General features: G+C 40.0%; 1 long non-coding RNA gene across 2 annotated transcripts in view; it reads left to right on the top strand.

The window, feature by feature from the left end:
- LOC132525315 (uncharacterized) overlaps positions 1-15656 on the top strand; it is a 70009-nt gene extending 54353 nt beyond the window's left edge. For both annotated transcript variants that reach the window (XR_009542219.1, XR_009542220.1), the window contains exons 5-6: positions 11099-11284; positions 15311-15656. This is a non-coding gene — a long non-coding RNA (uncharacterized LOC132525315). The remainder of the gene's footprint in view (positions 1-11098; positions 11285-15310) is intronic.
- Positions 15657-18607: the final 2951 nt, after the last annotated feature.

The raw sequence follows: 18607 nt of genomic DNA, 5'->3' as shown, positions 1-18607 counted from the left end.
TTGAATGTGTATACAACTTCATATAGACTATGGTATAATATATACTTGGTCTTTGTCACCAGTTCCTGGCACAGAGCTCCTAAAACCATGGGAGTTTCCTGAGTGATAGGATTATCTTTTGTTGTTCATTAGGAGCCCCTTTCAACCACACTTCAGTTTATACTAATGAGATGACTCAGAATGAGGTTCCTAAATGGCTTTAGAATAGAGGCTGGTCAGCTGAAACAGCAACCAGCAACAGCAATTTCATTTCCACTTTCATCCCCACTCTCTGACTTCCTGGATAGTGATGGGGACTGGAGTTGGGTTATAAAAACTCTTAAACTACAAGATTGAGAGAGCTTCTGAATTGGTGAACACATCATGTTTCTGGAGGGTGGCAAAGCCTGACTCCCTGGGCATAGAGGTTCCTATGTACCAGACCTCGATCTATGTACTATTCATTTGTATCCTCATCTGGCTATTCATTTGTACCCTTTATAATAAACTGTAAAAGAAAGTGTAGCACTTTTCTGAGTTCTATGTATCATTCTAGTGAATTATCAAACCTGAGCAGGGGATCGTGGTAACCCCTGAATTTGTAATCTTCTGGGAAAAAATGTGGGTAGCATGGGCACACAATTAGAAGCCAGAAGACAGGGGAACTCATTCATGTGGTCTTACAGTCAGCTCTGGAGGCACTGAGCAGAGTGGAGAAGTGTGGAAAGTGGATCTGGAGAACAAACAAGAAATCTGACACATCCCTTGCCTAGAAGTTATGCTCTTTAATGCAGTAACCTCGTCTATCTTATACTTCATTATGCCCTAGTGCCTAGAACAGACCTGATGCATAGCAATAACAGCTAACATTCACTGGGTGTTTACTATATCCTGAGTACATCTATTGGGCTTTACATGTATTAAATTATTATTATTATTTTTTAAAACAAAACCTACCAAATCACAAGTAGGGGATGATTTTCTTTTTCTTTTATAAATTTATTTATTTATTTTATTTTTGGCTGCGTTGGGTCTTCATTGCCGCTTGTGCACTTTATTTAGTTGTGGCGAGCAGGGACTACTCTTCGTTGCGGTGCTCGGGCTTCTCATTGTAGTGGCTTCTCTTGTTGCGGAGCATGGGCTCTAGGCATGTGGACTTCAGTTACTGTGGCTCGTGGGCTCTAGAGCGCAGGCTCAGTTGTTGTGGTGCATGGGCTTAGTTGCTCTGTGGCATGTGGGATCTTCCCGGACCAGGGCTCAAACCTGTGTCCCCTGCATTAGCAGGTGGATTCTTAACCACTGCGCCACGAGGGAACGCCTATATTAAATTATTTAGTTTTCATGTCAACTGTATTAGTTATTACTATTAGGTATTATTATCACCATTTTCTAGGTGATAAAACTGAGGCACACAGAAGGCTAGATTTTACATATTTGTACTCCAACCCAGGACACTTGACTCTGTGACCGTCACTACTTTTTTTTTTTAATTTAATAATATACTTGATTTAACCCAATATAACCTAAATATTTTCACTTTAACGTGTAATAAAATAAAAGGCATTAATATGATTATTTTTGGTTTTGTTTTTTCTTTCCCCCCTTTTTTTTAAACATCTCTATTAGAGTATAATTGCTTTACAATGGTTGTTAGTTTCTGCTGTATAACAAAGTGAATCAGCTATACATATACATATGTTCCCATATCTCTTCCCTCTTGGGTCTCCCTCCCTCCCACCCTCCCTATCCCAACCCTCTAGGTGGTCACGAAGCACCGAGTTATTCCCCCTGTGCTATGCAGCTGCTTCCCACTAGTTATCTATTTTACATTTGGTAGTGTATATATGTCCACGCTACTTTCTCACTTCGTCCCAGCTTACCCTTCCCCCTCCTCGTGTCCTCAAGTCCATTCTCTACGTCCGTGTCTTTATTCCTGTCCTGCCCCTAGGTTCTTCAGACCAATTGTTTTTTTTTTTTTTAGATTCCATATATATGTGGTAGCATATGGTGTTTGTTTTTCTCTTGCTGACTTCACTCTGTATGACAGGCTCTAGGTCCATCCACCTCACTACAAATAACTCAATTTCATTTCTTTTTATGGCTGAGTAATATTCCATTGTATATATGTGCCACATCTTCTTTATCCATTCATCTGTCAATGGACACTTAGGTTGCTTCCATGTCCTGGCTATTGTAAATAGTGCTGCAATGAACACTGTGGTACATGACTCTTTTTGAATTATGGTTTTCTCAGGGTATACGCCCAGTAGTGGGATTGCTGGGTCATATGGTAGTTCTATTTGTAGTTTTTTGAGGAAGCTCCTTACTGTTCTCCATAGTGGCTGTATCAATTTACATTCCCACCAGCAGTGCAAGAGGGTTCCCTCTTCTCCACACCCTCTCCAGCATTTATTGTTTGTAGATTTTTTGATGATGGCCATTCTGACCAGTGTGAGGTGATACCTCATTGTAGTTTTCATTTGCATTTCTCTAATGATTAGTGATGTTGAGCATCCTTTCATGTGTTTGTTGGCAGTCTGTATGTCTTCTTTGGAGAAATGTCTGTTTACCTCTTCTGCCCATTTTTGGTTTGGGTTGTTTGTTTTTTTGATATTAAGCTGCATGAGCAGCTTTTATATTTTGGAGATTAATCCTTTGTCAGTTGCTTCATTTGCAGATATTTTCTCCCATTCTGAGGGTTGTCATTTGGTCTTGTTTATGGTTTCTTTTGCTGTGCAAAAGCTTTTAAGTTACATTAGGTCCCATTTGTTTATATTTGTTTTTATTTCCCTTTCTCTAGGAGGTGGGTCAAAAAGGATCTTGCTGTGATTTATGTCATAGAGTGTTCTGCCTATGTTTTCCTCTAAGAGTTTGATAGTGTCTGGCCTTATATTTAGTTCTATAATCCATTTTGAGTTTATTATTATGTATGGTGTTAGGGAGTACTCTAATTTCATTTACATGTAGCTGTCCAGTTTTCCCAGCACCACTTGTTGAAGAGGCTGACTTTTCTCCATTTTATATTCTTGCCTCCTTTATCAAAGATAAGGTGACCATATGTATGTGGGTTTACCTCTGGGCTTTCTATCCTGTTCCATTGATCTATATTTCTTTTTTTGTGCAAGTACCATACTGTCTTGATTACTGTAGCTTTGTAGTATAGTCTGAAGTCAGGGTGTCTGATTCCTCCAACTCCATTTTTCTTAAGATTGCTTTGGCTATTCAGGGTCTTTTGTGTTTCCATACAAATTGTGCAATTTTTTGTTCTAGTTCTATGAAAAATGCCATTGGTAGTTTGATAAGGATTACATTGAATCTGTAGTTTGTTTTGGGTAGTATAGTCATTTTCACAATCTTGATTCTTCCAATCCAAGAACATGATATATCTCTCCATCTGTTTGTATCATCTTTAATTTCTTTCATCAGTGTCTTACAGTTTTCTGGATACAGGTCGTTTGTCTCCTTAGGTAGGTTTATTCCTAGGTATTTTATTCTTCTTGTTGCAATGGTAAATGGGAGTGTTTCATTAATTTCTCTTTCAGATTTTTCATCATTAGTGTATAGGAATGCAAGAGATTTTTGTGCATTGATTTTGTATCCTGCTATCTTACCAAATTCATTGATTAGCTCTAGTAGTTTTCTGGTATCATCTTTAGGATTCCCTGTGTATAGTATCATGTCATCTGCAAAGAGTGACAGTTTTACTTCATCTTTTCGGATTTGGATTCTTTTATTTCTTTTTCTTTTCTGATTGCTGTGGCTAACACTTCCAAAACTATGTTGAATAATAGTGGTGAGAGTGGGCAACCTTGTCTTGCTCCTGATCTTATTGGAAATGGTTTCAGTTTTTCAGCATTGAGAATGATGTTGGCTGTGGGTTTGTCATATATGGCCTTTATTATGTTGAGGTGGGTTCCCTCTGTTCCTACTTTCTGGAGAGTTTTTATCATAAATGGGTGTTGAATTTTGTTGAAAGTTTTTTCTGCATCTATTGTGAAGATCATATGGTTTTTATTCTTCAATTTGTTAATATGATTGATTTTTGTATATTGAAGAATATACATTGATTGATTTTTGTATATTGAAGAATCCTTGCATTCCTGAGATAAATGCCACTTGATCATGGTGTATGATCCTTTTGATGTGCTGTTGGATTCTGTTTGCTACTATTTTGTTGAGGATTTTTGCATCTATATTCATCAGTGATATTGACCTGTAGTTTTCTTTCTTTGTGACATCTTTGTCTGGTTTTGGTATCAGGGTGATGGTGGCCTCGTAGAATGAGTTTGGGAGTGTTAATCCCTCTGCTGTATTTTGGAAGAGTTTGAGAAGGATGGGTGTTAGCTCTTCTCTAAATGTTTGATAGAATTGGCCTGTGAAGCCATCTGTCCTAGGCTTTTGTTTGTTGGAAGATTTTTAATGACAGTCTCAATTTCAGTGCTTGTGATTGGTCTGTTTATATTTTCTATTTCTCCTTGTTTAGTCAGAAGGTTGTGCTTTTCTAAGAATTTTTCCATTTCTTGCAGGTCATCCATTTTGTTGGCATACAGTTGCTTTTAGTAATCTCTCATGATCCTTTGTATTTCTGCAGTATCAGTTGTTACTTCTCTTTTTTCATTTGGAATTCTGTTGATTTGAGTCTTTTCCCTGTTTTTCTTGTTGAACCTGGCTAATTGTTCATCAATTTTTTTGTCTTCTGAAAGAACCAGCTTTTAGTTTTATTGATCTTTGCTATTGTTTCCTTCATTTCTTTTTCATTTATTTCTGATCTCATCTTTATGATTTCTTTCCTTCTGCTAACTTTAGGTTTTATTTTGTTCTTCTTCCTCTAATTGCTTTGGGTGTAAGGTTATGTTGTTTATGTGAGATGTTTCTTGTTTCTTGAGGTAGGATTGTATTGCTATAAACTTCCCTCTTAGAACTGCTTTTGCTGCATCCCATAGGTTTTGGGTCATCGTGTTTTCATTGTCATTTGTTTCTAGGTTTTTTTGATTTCCTCTGTGATCTTTTGGTTATTTAGTAGTGTATTCTTTAGCCTCCATGTGTTTGTAATTTTTGCAGTTTTTTTTCCTATAATTGATAATAGTCTCATAGTGTGTTGGTAGAAAAGATACTTGATATGATTTCAGTTTTCTTAAATTTACCAAAGCTTGATTTGTGACCCAAGGTAAGATCTATCCTGGAGAATGTTCCATGAGCACTTAAGAAGAAAGTGTATTCTGTTGTTTTTGGATACAATGTCTTATAAATATGAATTAAGTCTATGTTGTTTAATGTGTCATTTAAAGCTTGTGTTTCCTTATTTATTTTCATCTTGGATGATCTGTCCATAGGTGAAAGTGGGGTGTTAAAGTACCCTACTATTTTTGTGTTACTGTCGATTTCCCCTTTTATGGCTGTTAACGTTTGCCTTAGGTATTGAGGTGCTCCTATGTTGGGTGCATAAATATTTATAATTGTTATATCTTCTTCTTGGATTGATCCCTTGATCATTATGTAGTGTCCTTCTTTGTCTCTTGTAATAGTCTTTATTTTGTTTTTATTTATTTATAAATTTATTTATTTTATTTATTTATTATTTTTGGCTCTGCTAGGTGTTCGTTGCTGCATGCAGGCTTTCTCTAGTTTCCGTGAGCTGGGGCTACTCTTCGTTGCGGTGCATGGGCTTCTCATTGCAGTTGCTTCTCTTGCTGCGGAGCACAGGCTCTAGACACGAGGGCTCAGTAATTGTCCTCATGGGCTCTAGAGTGCAGGCTCAGTAGTTGTGGCACATGGGCTTAGTTGCTCTGCGGCATGTGGGATCTTCCTGGACCAGGGCTTGTACCCATGTACCCTGCATTGGCAGGTGGATTCGTAACCACTGCACCAGCAGGGAAGTCCAATAGTCTTTATTTTACAGTCTATTTTGTCTGCTATGAGAATTGCTACTTCAGCTTTCTTTTGATTTCCATTTGCATGGAATATCTTTTTCCATCCTCTCACTTTCAGTCTGTATGTGTCCCTAGGTCTGAAGTGGGTCTGTTTTAGACAGCATATATATGGGTCTTGTTTTTGTATCCATTCAGCCCGTCTTTTGGTTGGAGCATTTAATCCATTTACACTTAAGGTAATTATCGATATGTATGTTCCTATTCCCATTTTCTTAATTGTTTTGGGCTTGTTATTGTAGGTCTTTTCCTTCTTTTGAGTTTCCTGCCTAGAGAAGTTCCTTTAGCATTTGTTGTAAAGCTGGTTTGGTGGTGCTGAATTCCCTTAGCTTTTGCTTGTCTGTAAAGGTTTTAATTTCTCTGTTGAATCTGAATGAGATCCTTGCTGGGTAGCGTAATCTTGGTTGTAAGTTTTTCTCTTTCATCACTTCATATATGTCCTGCCACACCCTTCTGGCTTGCAGATTTTCTGCTGAAAATTCACCTGTTTACCTTATGGGGATTCTCTTGTATGTTATTTGTTGCTTTTCCCTTGCTGCTTTTAATATTTTTTCTTTGTATTTAATGTTTGATAGTTTGATTAATATGTGCCTTGGATTTATCCTGTGTGGGTTCTTTGCACTTCCTGGGCTTGATTAACTATTTTCTTTCCCATATTAGGAAAGTTTTCAGCTATAATCTCTTCAAATATGTTCTCAGTCCCTTTCATTTTCTCTTCTTCTTCTGGTACCCCTATAATTTGAATTTTGATGCATTTAATGTTGTCCCAGAGGTCTCTGAGACTGTCCTCAATTCTTTTCATTCTTTTTTCTTTATTCTGCTCTGCTGTAGTTATTTCTACTATTTTATCTTCCAGGTCACTTAGCCATTCTTCTGCCTCAGTTATTCTGCTATTGATTCCTTCTAGAGAATTTTTCATTTCATTTATTGTGTTGTTCATCATTGTTTGTTTGCTCTTTAGGTCTTCTAGGTCCTTGTTTAACATTTCTTGTATTTTCTCCATTCTATTTCCAAGATTTTGGATCATCTTTACTATCATTACTGTCATTATTATCATTATAATTATTCAATTGCCTGAATTCTTTTTCAGGTAGACTGCCTATTTACTCTTCATTTGTTTGGTCTGGTGGGTTTTCACCTTGCTCCTTCATCTGCTGTGTATTTCTCTGTCTTCTCATTTTGTTTAACTTACTGTGTCTGGGGTCTGCTTTTCACAGGCTGCAGGTTCATAGTTCCTGTTGTTTTTGGTGTCTGCCCCCTGTGGGTAAGGTTGGTTCAGTGGGTTGTGTAAGCTTCATGGTGGAGGGGACTGGTGCCTGTGTTCTGGTGGATGAGGTTGGATCTTGTCTTTATGGTGGGCAGGACCATGTCTGGTGGTGTGTTTTTGGGTGTCTGTGAATTTATTATGATTTTAGGCAGCCTCTCTGCTAATGGGTGGGGTTGTGTTCCTGTCTTGCTAGTTGTTTGGCCTGGGATGTCCAGCATTGGAGCTAGCTGGTCATTCACTAGCTGGTCATTCAGTGGAGCAGGGTCTTAGTGTTGAGACGGAATTCTCTGGGAGATCTGTCGCCGATTGATATTACGAGGGGCTGGGAGGTCTCTAGTGGACCAATGTCCTGAACTCGGCTCTTCCACCTCAGAGGCTCAGGCCTGACATGAGGCCGGAGCACCAAGACCCTGTCTGTCACATGGAGTTATCAAGATAGTGGTCATTGGCAAGTGAAACCACAAGAGAAGAGGCCCGTGCTATGCCTGGTCCTGCTGAGCAATTTTCAGACTTCAGCTCATTTTGGCAACAGGGCAACTGTGTCGATGACACAAGGCAGGACAGGGTCCATGAGGCGGGTGGCACTCATCTGTTGCGCGACCTGAGGGGGCCGGTCGAAGCCCTCAGGGAAGGCGACAGCAGCCAGGACTCCGGCCTCCTGTGGCTGCGGCGTCTTTGGGGTCTCCCTCCTAGTGTCAGGTCACTCTCATTCCTGCTTTGGCGGTGATGCCTTTACCCTCAGCTTCTTCATTGGGCGAGTGTTCCCTGAGGCAACGTGTGAAAAGTGCAGGCCTCGCTTGACCCTCACTCTTTAAAAAAGAAAAACAACTTTCCCCCCAGCTTTATCGAGATATAATTGGCACATAACATTGTATAATTTTAAGGTTTAAAATATGTTGATTTGATACATTTATAAATTGCAAAATGATTACCACCATAGTATTAGTTACCTTCATCTGGTAACATAGTTACCATTTTCTTTTTGTGGTGAGAACATTTGAGATACACTCTGTATCAAGTATATGATAGAGTATTATTAGCTGTAATCACCATGCTGTGCATTAGATCCCCAAACTTGTTCATCTTATCACTGGAAGTTTATACCCTTTGAGCAATATCTCCCCCTAACTTCCATCCCCCAAGTCCTGGTAACCACCACTCTACTCTCCATGACCCTCAGTCTGAATTGCCATATTATGGTGCTCAACAGAGTTACTCTCTTCTTATGCAACATCACTTCTTACAACCAGTACCCACCCATCTTTTTTTCTTTCCTGAAGCTACAGCTTTCTCTTTAAAAAATGCTCCTTTGGAGAGTTAACTCTCTGCCAATTATATCTAGCATATAGTGCATCTTCCGGCTGAAAAGAGTAGGACCTTTAAGTTCTTAATGTGGGATAAGAAAACAAGTCCACAAGAGTGACCAGTTTTTAAAAATAGAATGAATTCTACTCAGATTTTCTAGAAAAGATATATCTCGGCTGCATGACCGATTGTATTGTCAACTTGCCAATATAATATTTGTGTATCTGGTGAAATCTTGGAGAAGCCATAGGGAAGGGAAGTCTATGATTTTACTTGATAGGAGGCCACACAGAGAAAAATAATAATAAACATAATTTACTTTTGGGGGGCCTATGATTATCTCATTTAATTTTTTAAAAATATTTATTTATTTTTAACCCTTTGACCAACCTCATTCTTCCCACCCTAGTCCCTGGCAACCGAGCCGAGATTAGAACAGTTAGGCTAAATTGCTCTAAATCCTGGCTTCACCAGGCTGTGTGACCTGGTGTAAGGTATACAGCTTCTCTATGTTTTCGTTTCTTCATCTGTAAAAATAGGTAAATTTCCTTTATAAAGTTGTTTGAAGTAATGTGTGTAGAATACTTGACATATAACCTGGATAATGGTAAGCGCTCAATAAGTGTTTTCCCTTATTATTGTTCAGTTGTGATCTCTTTGGGCACAAGGCTCTATGATCTCTGTCACAGTTCCTTGATATGGTTTCAGATTCCACATTGCAACCAACCTTGAAGAACATATTGCAACAGATTAAATGTAAAAGCAGATATAATCATCCAGTTGTGTTCCATTGATCTAGATAGTAAAAAGATTTTTAAAAAAATGCTACTCTTCTTTTTTTTTTTTCCCATTGCGGAGCACAGTCTCCGGACGCGCAGGCTCAGCATCCATGGCTCACGGGCCCAGCCGCTCCGCGGCATGTGGGATCTTCCCGGACCGGGGCACGAACCCGTGTCCCCTGCATCGGCAGGCAGACTCTCAACCACTGCGCCACCAGGGAAGCCCCAATGCTACTCTTCTTGCTAGATTTTTTTTGTTTGAGTAAATATAGTTATTTTCTGTAAAACCTTTTCTTTATGTTAATGTAGAAAGGAATTACTAATGTTATTTTAAAATAAATTAGTAAGTATTTAAATTTTTCTCAGTTTTAATTTCTAATATGGTAAATGTTGATAGATAGAACCTATATAAACAATGTTCCTTGGATCCTCAGTAATTCTTAAGAGTGTAAAGGAGTCCAGAGACCAAAAAGATTGAAAACCACTGTCCTGCCTTGCAGTTGGATCCCTGCCACACCACCCAGGACAACTGGCCTCCAGTCTGTGCTTTAGCACTTCACAGGATGGGGAGGTCATCACCTCCTGGAGCAGCTGGTTTTATCTTTGGGCTACTCTGCCTCTTAGAAGGTTCTTGCAATGAGTCAAAAATCTTTGTTTTGGAGGCTCCCACTGACAGTTCTTAGACCCACCCCTTATTTTCACACATTGCAATTTGGAATCCTCTTTCAGGTCTGGAAGACAGTCATCAATTCCCCTTTGTGGTGGTCCCAGAGGGAATCACCCTGTCCTTCGTGTGACTAAAGTGCACATGTATTTTTCTGAGTCAGCCAGTGATTTGTAGGAAGCATTGCCAAGCTAGATAGCTCACAACTGCTTTTCCAGGAACCAGAAGATTATCTCCAGTCCCACACTGAATTTGAGAAACTCATTTTGTTGTTGTTTTTACCAATAAATTAAAATTTTCCATTATAAATCACATATGTTTCTTAAGGAAAATAAAGTAGGGAAAAAGAGACTTAAGAATGGAAATGGGGTCATGGTTAGTGCTGACTTTCTTGTCTTGGTATCTAGCTCCCTTTCAGGCTTGCCCTGAATGCCATTTTTTTCAGCAATTCCTAAAGCAGTTATATGTACTATGCCTCCAGAGGTCTGCCAGGTTGACAGACTGCCTGCTGCCTGGTCAGTCCCCAGCCCTTTAAGGACAGCTGAGGAGGGGCACTCAGAGGAAACAGGAAGCTCTCAAGGAACGTGATTCTTGTACTACCTGAAGGTATTTTAGGCCAGATCTCTCCAGGCAAGGTGGGGTCAGAGGGGATAGACGCTTTACTACAACAGAGATTAGTAAATTTTTTCTGCATTTTTGGGAGGTAAAAAATGAAGTTCTTATGGAAATTCTACTTCTGGGAATCTATTCTAAGGAAATGGTGAGAGATTTAAATGGTGTTATGTGTCTATCATTATTCATAAAACTTGGAAACAAGCTAAATATTCTACAATAAATGTTCAGTTTAAAAACTATCTATAAGGGAATAGGGGTTATACGGGAAATCTCTGTACTTTTCCCTCAATTTTGCTGTGAACCTAAAACTGCTCTAAAAAAATGAAAATCTTAAAAAAGAAACCTGTCTATGTGCTTGTATATTCTGTGCTGGTTAATAATAAATTACATTTACAAAATCTTTTTAATGATGTGGGAAAATTCTCAACATAGAGTGTTAGTTGCTTAATATATGACTAGTATATAGTTTTTATGTAAATATTTGTTGACTGAAAATTGAAAAAAGCAGATAAGAAACTATACAAACAGTACGGTTTTGATTGTATAAATATTTTTGTTACAGAGTGAAAAAAATGGATGACACCAATGTATCTCACATGGAGGAAACTGTCTTTATGAAAACTCTTTGAAATGCCCTGCAGACACAGATGTCAGCAGATGCCCAGCTCAGACAAGGGGAAGCTGTTTTGCATGAAACAAAGAGAGGAACATGGTTTATTGCTTGTGAAAAGGAGGGGGAAGAAAGAAGGTATTGGTCAACACTCTTGCAATTGCAAATGACAGAAATTTAACTCAATGTGGCTTAAGGGAAAACCCAGATATCTAGTTAGACATGGTTGGATTCAGGAAGTCAAACTTTGTCATCCATATCTGCGTTTTCTCTCCATCTCTTGATTTTGTTTTCCTTTGTCTTGATTCACTCTCAAGCAGACTCTTCACTTGTGCTGGCAAAGATGGGCACTAGCAATGCTAGGCTGACCTTTCTACCAGCTCAGTGACCCCAGGGGTAAGAGTCCTTCACTCACCAAGAGTCCTCTCAAGTCTATCCCTGTGTAGCAGTCTGGCCGGGGAGATGGAATGTACGGATTATGTGGGTTTCGTCACTTGTTTGGATCACTGGAATAGGCTGGGGTCAGCCCTGCTCAAGTCATGTAGAAGTTCCAAAAATAATTTGCAGAGTTCCTGGCATGGAACTTCTAGAACCCTTGGAATTTCCTGAGTGACTAAAGTGTCTTTATTATTCATGAGTCCCTTGGATCACTCCTGAGTTTATGCTAATGAGGGCACTCATGGTGGGACCCTGCATAGCTTCAAGATTGAGACTGGTCACGAGAAAGACCAACCACTGATTAGAAGGTTGGGACTTTGAGCCAGCCCAACCTCCAGGGAGGGAAGAAGGATTGAGTTCAAGTGCATGGTCCATGATTTAATCAGTGAAACTCCAATAAACCTTTGGACAGCAAAGCTCAGTGGAGGTTCCTTGTTGGTGAACTCATGTTGGGAAGATGAGGTGCCCTCGTCCCAGGGGGAGAGGGCACAGAAGCTCTGTGTTCAGGACCTTCCAGACCTTGCCCTATGTGTCTCTTCATTTGGCTGGTCTGATTTGTATCCTTTAAAACTCTAATTGTAAGTATAGTGCTATCCTCAGTTTTGTGTCATTCTGCTGCATTATAGAACCTGAGCGGGGTTGGAGGAACCCTCTGGATTTGTAGCCAGTTGGTTGGGAGTATGGGTGGCCTGGGCCCCTACTTGCTCCTGGTGTCTGGAGTGGGGGCAGTCTTGTTGGAGACTGTGCCCTTACAGCTGTGGAGTCTGACAATAACTCTGGTTGCTTAGTGTCAGAATTGAAATTGCAGCACAACAGATGACGTCAGAATAGTTGGGGTTGAAACAGAATAGGATTGAGTCTGGATCCATGCACTGCAGAACAGTGGAAGAGGTGTGGAGCCAGGAGCCTAGAGGCCAGGTGGTTATGATAACAGAAGATCACTGGGAAGAAACTGAAATCTTGAAGAGGACTTTGGATTTTCACAGGATAGGGAGTTGGAGAGAAGAGGAGTTTAAGCCAATTTTATCTCAACCTTTCAGCAGAGGAGGGTCCCCAACTGAACTGAGTTACATACATTCATCTTTGCTATAAGAATCTGTGTTCACTTTTATGAAGTGATTACAACTTTTCCAAGTGAACAAAGTTCTTTCACTCACTCATGGTCAGACTCACTTATCTTACACATGTGCATTCAAAGACCTTCCAGTCACTCTCAGAGCCAGGTGTAGAAGCAGAGAATGGAAGTGCTGGCTGATGCAGGATAGTGGATTTGCAAGGCGAGTGCAAGAAAAAGTCAAGAGGGCAAGATACATCAACGAGGATGTGTCTGTTCTGTCTGTAAAAGCCCCAAATGCCAGAAAGTTCAGTGGTGTGTGTGTGTGTGTGTGTGTGTGTGTGTGTGTGTGTGTGTGTGTGTGTGGTGGCAGCACATATCAACTCAATGTTTTAGGGAGCAGTATGAACTCAGGACCATATCAGCTCACATAAATTAACATTCCCACTTCTGGCTGGTTTGATGAATACTCCTGGTTCATAAGTCAATGTGTGAGTTTCCCCATAGAGCAGGCCCTCCACAAAAACATGTAAAATACCTTATTGTATTTTCCTCACAAATAATCACTGAGAATGGTTGAGTCTTATTCCCTTTGTCTTTTGTTTTTAAACTAGGGTTAATAATAAAATAAACTTTAGGTTTTTTTTGTTTTTTCTAATTTATTTTATTTTTGGCTGCGTTGGACCTTCCTTGCTGCACACAGGCTTTCTCTAGTTGTGGTGAGTGGGACTACTCTTCACTGCGGTGTGTGGACTTCTCATTGCGGTGGCTTCTCTTGTGGAGCACGGGCTCTAGGTGCGTGGGCTTCAGTAGTTGTGGCTCGCGGGTTCTAGAGCACAGTAGCTGTGCACAGGCTTAGTTGCTCTGTGGCATGTGGGATCTTCCCAGACCAGGGCTCGAACCCGTGTCCCCTGCATTGGCAGGCAGATTCTGAACCACTGTACCCCCAGGGAAGCCCTAGTTTAGTTTTAATAAGCCATTGTCACAATCAGGATCATAAACATATCCGTCACCCCCAGAGTTTTTGGTGCCCTTTGTGATCTCCCTCCCACTCTTTCTCCCAAACCCAGACAACAACTGATCTCCTTTCTGTCACTATAGATTTGTTCACATTTTCTAGAATATTTTAGCAATGGAATCATATGCTATATATTCTTTTTTTGTGTGGCTTCTTTCACTCAGCATAATTTGTTGAGATTCATAACTTGTTCATTCTTTTTTATTGCTGGGTAGTATTCCATTGTATGAATATACCTCAATTTGTTTATCCATTCACTTGTTGATGAACATTGGTACAATTTCATAAGTTTTGATATACATATACACACGTGGAGCCATTGCTCCAACCAAGATACCCATCACCACCAAAAGTTTATCTCCAGTGTTTGGCTATTACAAATAAAACTACTATGAATATTCATGTAAGAGAACTTCTATGGATATAGCTTTCATATGTTTTCTCTTTAGTAAGTATCTAAGATTAGAATTATTACATCATTTGGTAGGTATACCTTTAACTTTTTAAGACACTTCCAAACTGTTTTTTAAGAAACTGTTTTCTAACCTAGTATACATCACCTCTCTTCTAAATTCTCGCCAACACATGGTTTGGTAAGTCTTTTTAATATTTTACATTCTCAAAAGTATATTGTTGTATTTTATCATGGTTTTAACTTGCATTTCCATAATGGCTAATGATATTGAGCAACTTTTCATATGTTGTTAAGAGTTTTATGCATTTTCTTCCTTTCTTTTTCCTGTTCTTTATATGTATATATTAACCCTTTACTATATGGGGAAAAATGCTTCTCCAAATTTTTGCTCATTACTGAAATTTCATATTGATGGCTAATAATTTCTATTATAATTAATGTAATAACTATGGTATTTTCTAATGGAAAAGTAGGTCTAAGCTTGATATTATAATAATATTGATAGTGAACTCCAACCTTTAGATGACTCTAAATTTTGTCATTTTATGAATAAAAGGTGAAAAGTTCTGAAGCAACTGAGAATTTAGCAGCAGTTGCAGTATTGATGTTAGCCATTTTCTTATTTTTTGGAAGCTCTGAAAATCAGTGTGATCTGACTCTGCAATGAGTTTGGGAACTGCTTTGCCCAAAATCAGAGTGATTTTTGTAAAAGCTAAAACATTTGTTTCAGCTCAACATGGTGGCCTCTGAGAATACATTTAGCAGAGAACATCAACTAATGCAATCTTACTATATATTCAGAGACTCTGAATGTTCATCTTTAAATGGAATATTCTCTTTGTATTAGGGGACTTGCGTAAGTTGCATTTATAGTCACCCTGGGCATAAATTCAGTGTGTAAAATCTGGCTCAATCTTCCCATTCCAGATGAGGAAACTGGGGCCCTGGGAAGTAGAGATTTGCCCAAGGGAATCTGGTGAGATAGTGGCAGTGAGCACAGTTTAGGTAAGGTGGGCAATGCTCTCTATCCTGTCTCTTCTCTGAGTGAGATCAGCAGTGAGTAAATTATAAGACCATAGAAAGTGAGTGCTGAAAGGAGAATTAGAGACCACTCAGTCTACTCCTCTTATTGTAAAGTGAGAAAACTGAGGCCTGTGGCAGGGGAGCAGCATGTCCAAGGCCATGCATAGTAAGTTTATCACATAATTGAGATTGAACGTTGGGTCTCCTGATGCTTAGTTTTCAGGATGGCTGAGCAGGTCTGCTGCCTCTCCAGTGAATGAAGGGCCAGAGTCCGGGACTTCGCACAAAACTTTGATGGAATTTGGAAGATTTCCTTGTGGAGGTGACAAGCACTCGAGTTGTCTTTATAGCCCCAGTAATAAGATGATGGCATCATCCATGTTCCCTCTACCAATGACTCTTCCATGGCAACGTAGCTGAGACTGAGGCTAAAGGGCCAAAAAGGTGAGGATGCTCTCCTTAGCAGATGAAAAGTCATGCATGTGTCTCTTTCTGTGCATCATTCATTTGGCCGCCCATTTTTCCATCCCTTCATCCATACACTCACCATTCAACAAAACCTACTCTGGCCATTATCCTTGCCATCGAGGAGCTCCCTGACTCTTGGGACAGGCAGACATGTAAACAATGAATTAAGATACAAAATGTAATAAAGAAATAACTAAAGGAACTTCCCTGGTGGCGCAGTCGTTAAGAATCCGCTTGCCAATGCAGGGGACATGAGTTCGAGCCCTGGTCCGGGAAGATCCCACATGCCATGGAGCAACTAAGCCAGTGCGCCACAACTATTGAGCCTGCGTTCTAGAGCCCACAAGCCACAACTACTGAGCCCGCGTGCCACAACTACTGAAGCTCACGAGACTAGAGCCCGTGCTCCGCAACAAGAGAAGCCACCGCAATGAGAAGCCTGCGCGTGGCAACCAAGAGTAGCCCCCGCTCACTGCAACTAGAGAAGGCCTGTGCACAATGAAGACCCAACACAGACAAAAATAAATTAATTAATTAAAAAGAAAGAACTAAAGATTCATTGGAAAACCTAAGAGGTAGTACCTAATCCATCTAGGGTAGAAGAAAGAAGAGAGGGTGAGAAAAGTCTTCCCAGAGGTGTTAGCATGTGTTGAGTCTAGAAAGATGAGCAGGAAATATTCAGATGAAGAACAGAAAGGAGGAAATGCATTCCGGGATGAGGGAACAGCCTGAGCAAAGATACCTCTAAAATTGTATGAATAATATCACCATTTATTTTAAAAGTATGTGTGTTGGGGCTTCCCTGGTGACGCAGTGGTTGAGAGTCCGCCTGCCGATGCAGGGGACACGGGTTCGTGCCCCGGTCCGGGAAGATCCCACATGCCACGGAGTGGCTAAGCCCGTGAGCCATGGCTGCTGAGCCTGTGCGTCCGGAGCCTGTGCTCCGCAACGGGAGAGGCCACAACAGTGAGAGGCCCACTTACCGCAAAAAAAAAAAAAAAAAGTATATGTGTTTACATGTATATGATATAAAAGGGGTTATACACTAAAATGTTAATAATAGCTATTTATGGTGGGATTATAGGTGACCTTATAGAATTTCATTTTTAATTTTCATCCATTTTTAAAAAAAATAAATTTATTTATTTTATTTATTTATTTTTGGCTGCACTGGGTCTTCATTGCTGCTCGCGGGCTTTCTCTAGTTGCAGCAAGTGGGGGCTACTCTTCGTTGTGGTGCGCGGGCTTCTCATTGCGGTGGCTTCTCTTGTTGCAGAGCATGGGCTCTAGGCACGCGGGCTTCCATAGTTGTGGCACGTGGGCTCAGTAGTTGTAGCTCGCAGGCTCCAGAACGCAGGCTCAGCAGCTGTGGCGCACGGGCCCAGCTGCTCTGTGGCATGTGGGATCTTCCCAGACCAGGGCTCAAACCCACGTCCCCTGCATTGGCAGGCGGGCTCTCAACCACTGTGCCACCATGGAAGCCCTTCATCTATTTTTATTTTATTTTTTTCCAGTAGTGAATGCGTGTCACTTGTGAAATAATAATAAAAGTTTAAAAAACTTTAAAACCTTTTTCAGAGGAGCTGTTCTTCCTTTGTTATTGAAAGTTTCATATGTGGAACATAGAAAAGTGGTACAGATGAACCTGTTTGCAAGGTAGAAACAGAGACACAGACGTAGAGAACAAACATATGGACACCAAGGGAGGAACGAGGAGGTGAGATGAATTGAGAGATTAGGATTGACATACATACACTAATATGTATAAAATAGATAACTAATGAGAACCTGCTGTATAACACAGGGAACTCTACTCAATGCTCTGTGGTGACCTAAATGGGAAGGAAATCCAAAAAAGAGTGGATATATATATACATATAACTGATTCACTTCACTGTACAGCAGAAAGTAACACACCGCTGCAAAACAACTATGCCCCAATTTAAAAAAAAAAAAAAAAGGAAGTCCCAAAGATGGTCATGAAGTTGTTTGTCAGAAAAGGCTTTCTGCCAGGTTTGGAAATCTTTGTTTCACATAAAGCTTTCAGAAAAGATTTTATACTAGATTTCTATGTATACACAAAAATTTCCTACAATTTGAAGAGGCAGAAAAATTCCCAAGCAAGGGTGTTGAAACACAGCTATTCCTTCAGACATTTATTTAACAAATATATATCATGTATCCCTTTGAAGGCCCACAGATGAGTCAGGCAAGGAGACCCCTTCAAAGATAGGCCATATAGACAAAAATGAGCATAAGACAAGATAGACAAGGCCAAGGACTGGGAGAGAGGTCAGCTGTGGGAGAGATGAGAGTCAGAGAAAGAATGATCATGGGCTTTCACAGATCACCACAACTATTCCCACCAGCATTATTTAAAATGATAGCAAGGGCTTCCCTGGTGGTGCAGTTGTTAAGAATCTGTCTGCCAATGCAGGGGACACGGGTTCGAGCCCTGGTCCTGTAAGATCCCACATGCCACAGAGCAACTAAGCCCGGGCCCCACAACTACTGAGCCTGTGCTCTAGAGCCCGTGAGCCACAACTACTGAGCCCGCCCGCCTGGAACCCGTGCTCCACAACAAGAGAAGCCACTGCAATAAGCCCACACACCACAATGAAGAGTAGCCCCCACTTGCTGCAACTAGAGAAAGCCCACGTGCAGCAACGAAGACCCAACACAGCCAAAAATAAATAAATAAAATGAATAAAATCTATCTTAAAAAAAAGAGAGTAAATAAATAAATAAAATGATAGCAAACACCTACAACATTCAAAGTGTGAATTGCAACCTATTAGTGGGTCATGAAATCAGTTTAAATTGTCAAGCTAGAACTTTTTATTTTTCATGTTATGTAAGTTATTTATTCATTTATTATTATGGTATAATTGACATATAACATTATATTAGTTTCAGGTATACAACACAATGTATTTGTATATGTTGTGAAATGATACATGTATAATGATATTTGTATATGGTGTGAAATGTGTTTGTATATGTTGTAGTATTTGTATATGTTGTGAAATGATCACCACAGTAAGT

This window comes from Lagenorhynchus albirostris, chromosome 9 (assembly GCF_949774975.1).
Source record: "Lagenorhynchus albirostris chromosome 9, mLagAlb1.1, whole genome shotgun sequence".
Taxonomy (NCBI): domain Eukaryota; kingdom Metazoa; phylum Chordata; class Mammalia; order Artiodactyla; family Delphinidae; genus Lagenorhynchus; species Lagenorhynchus albirostris.
This window is presented reverse-complemented; position numbering and strand designations above follow the sequence as displayed.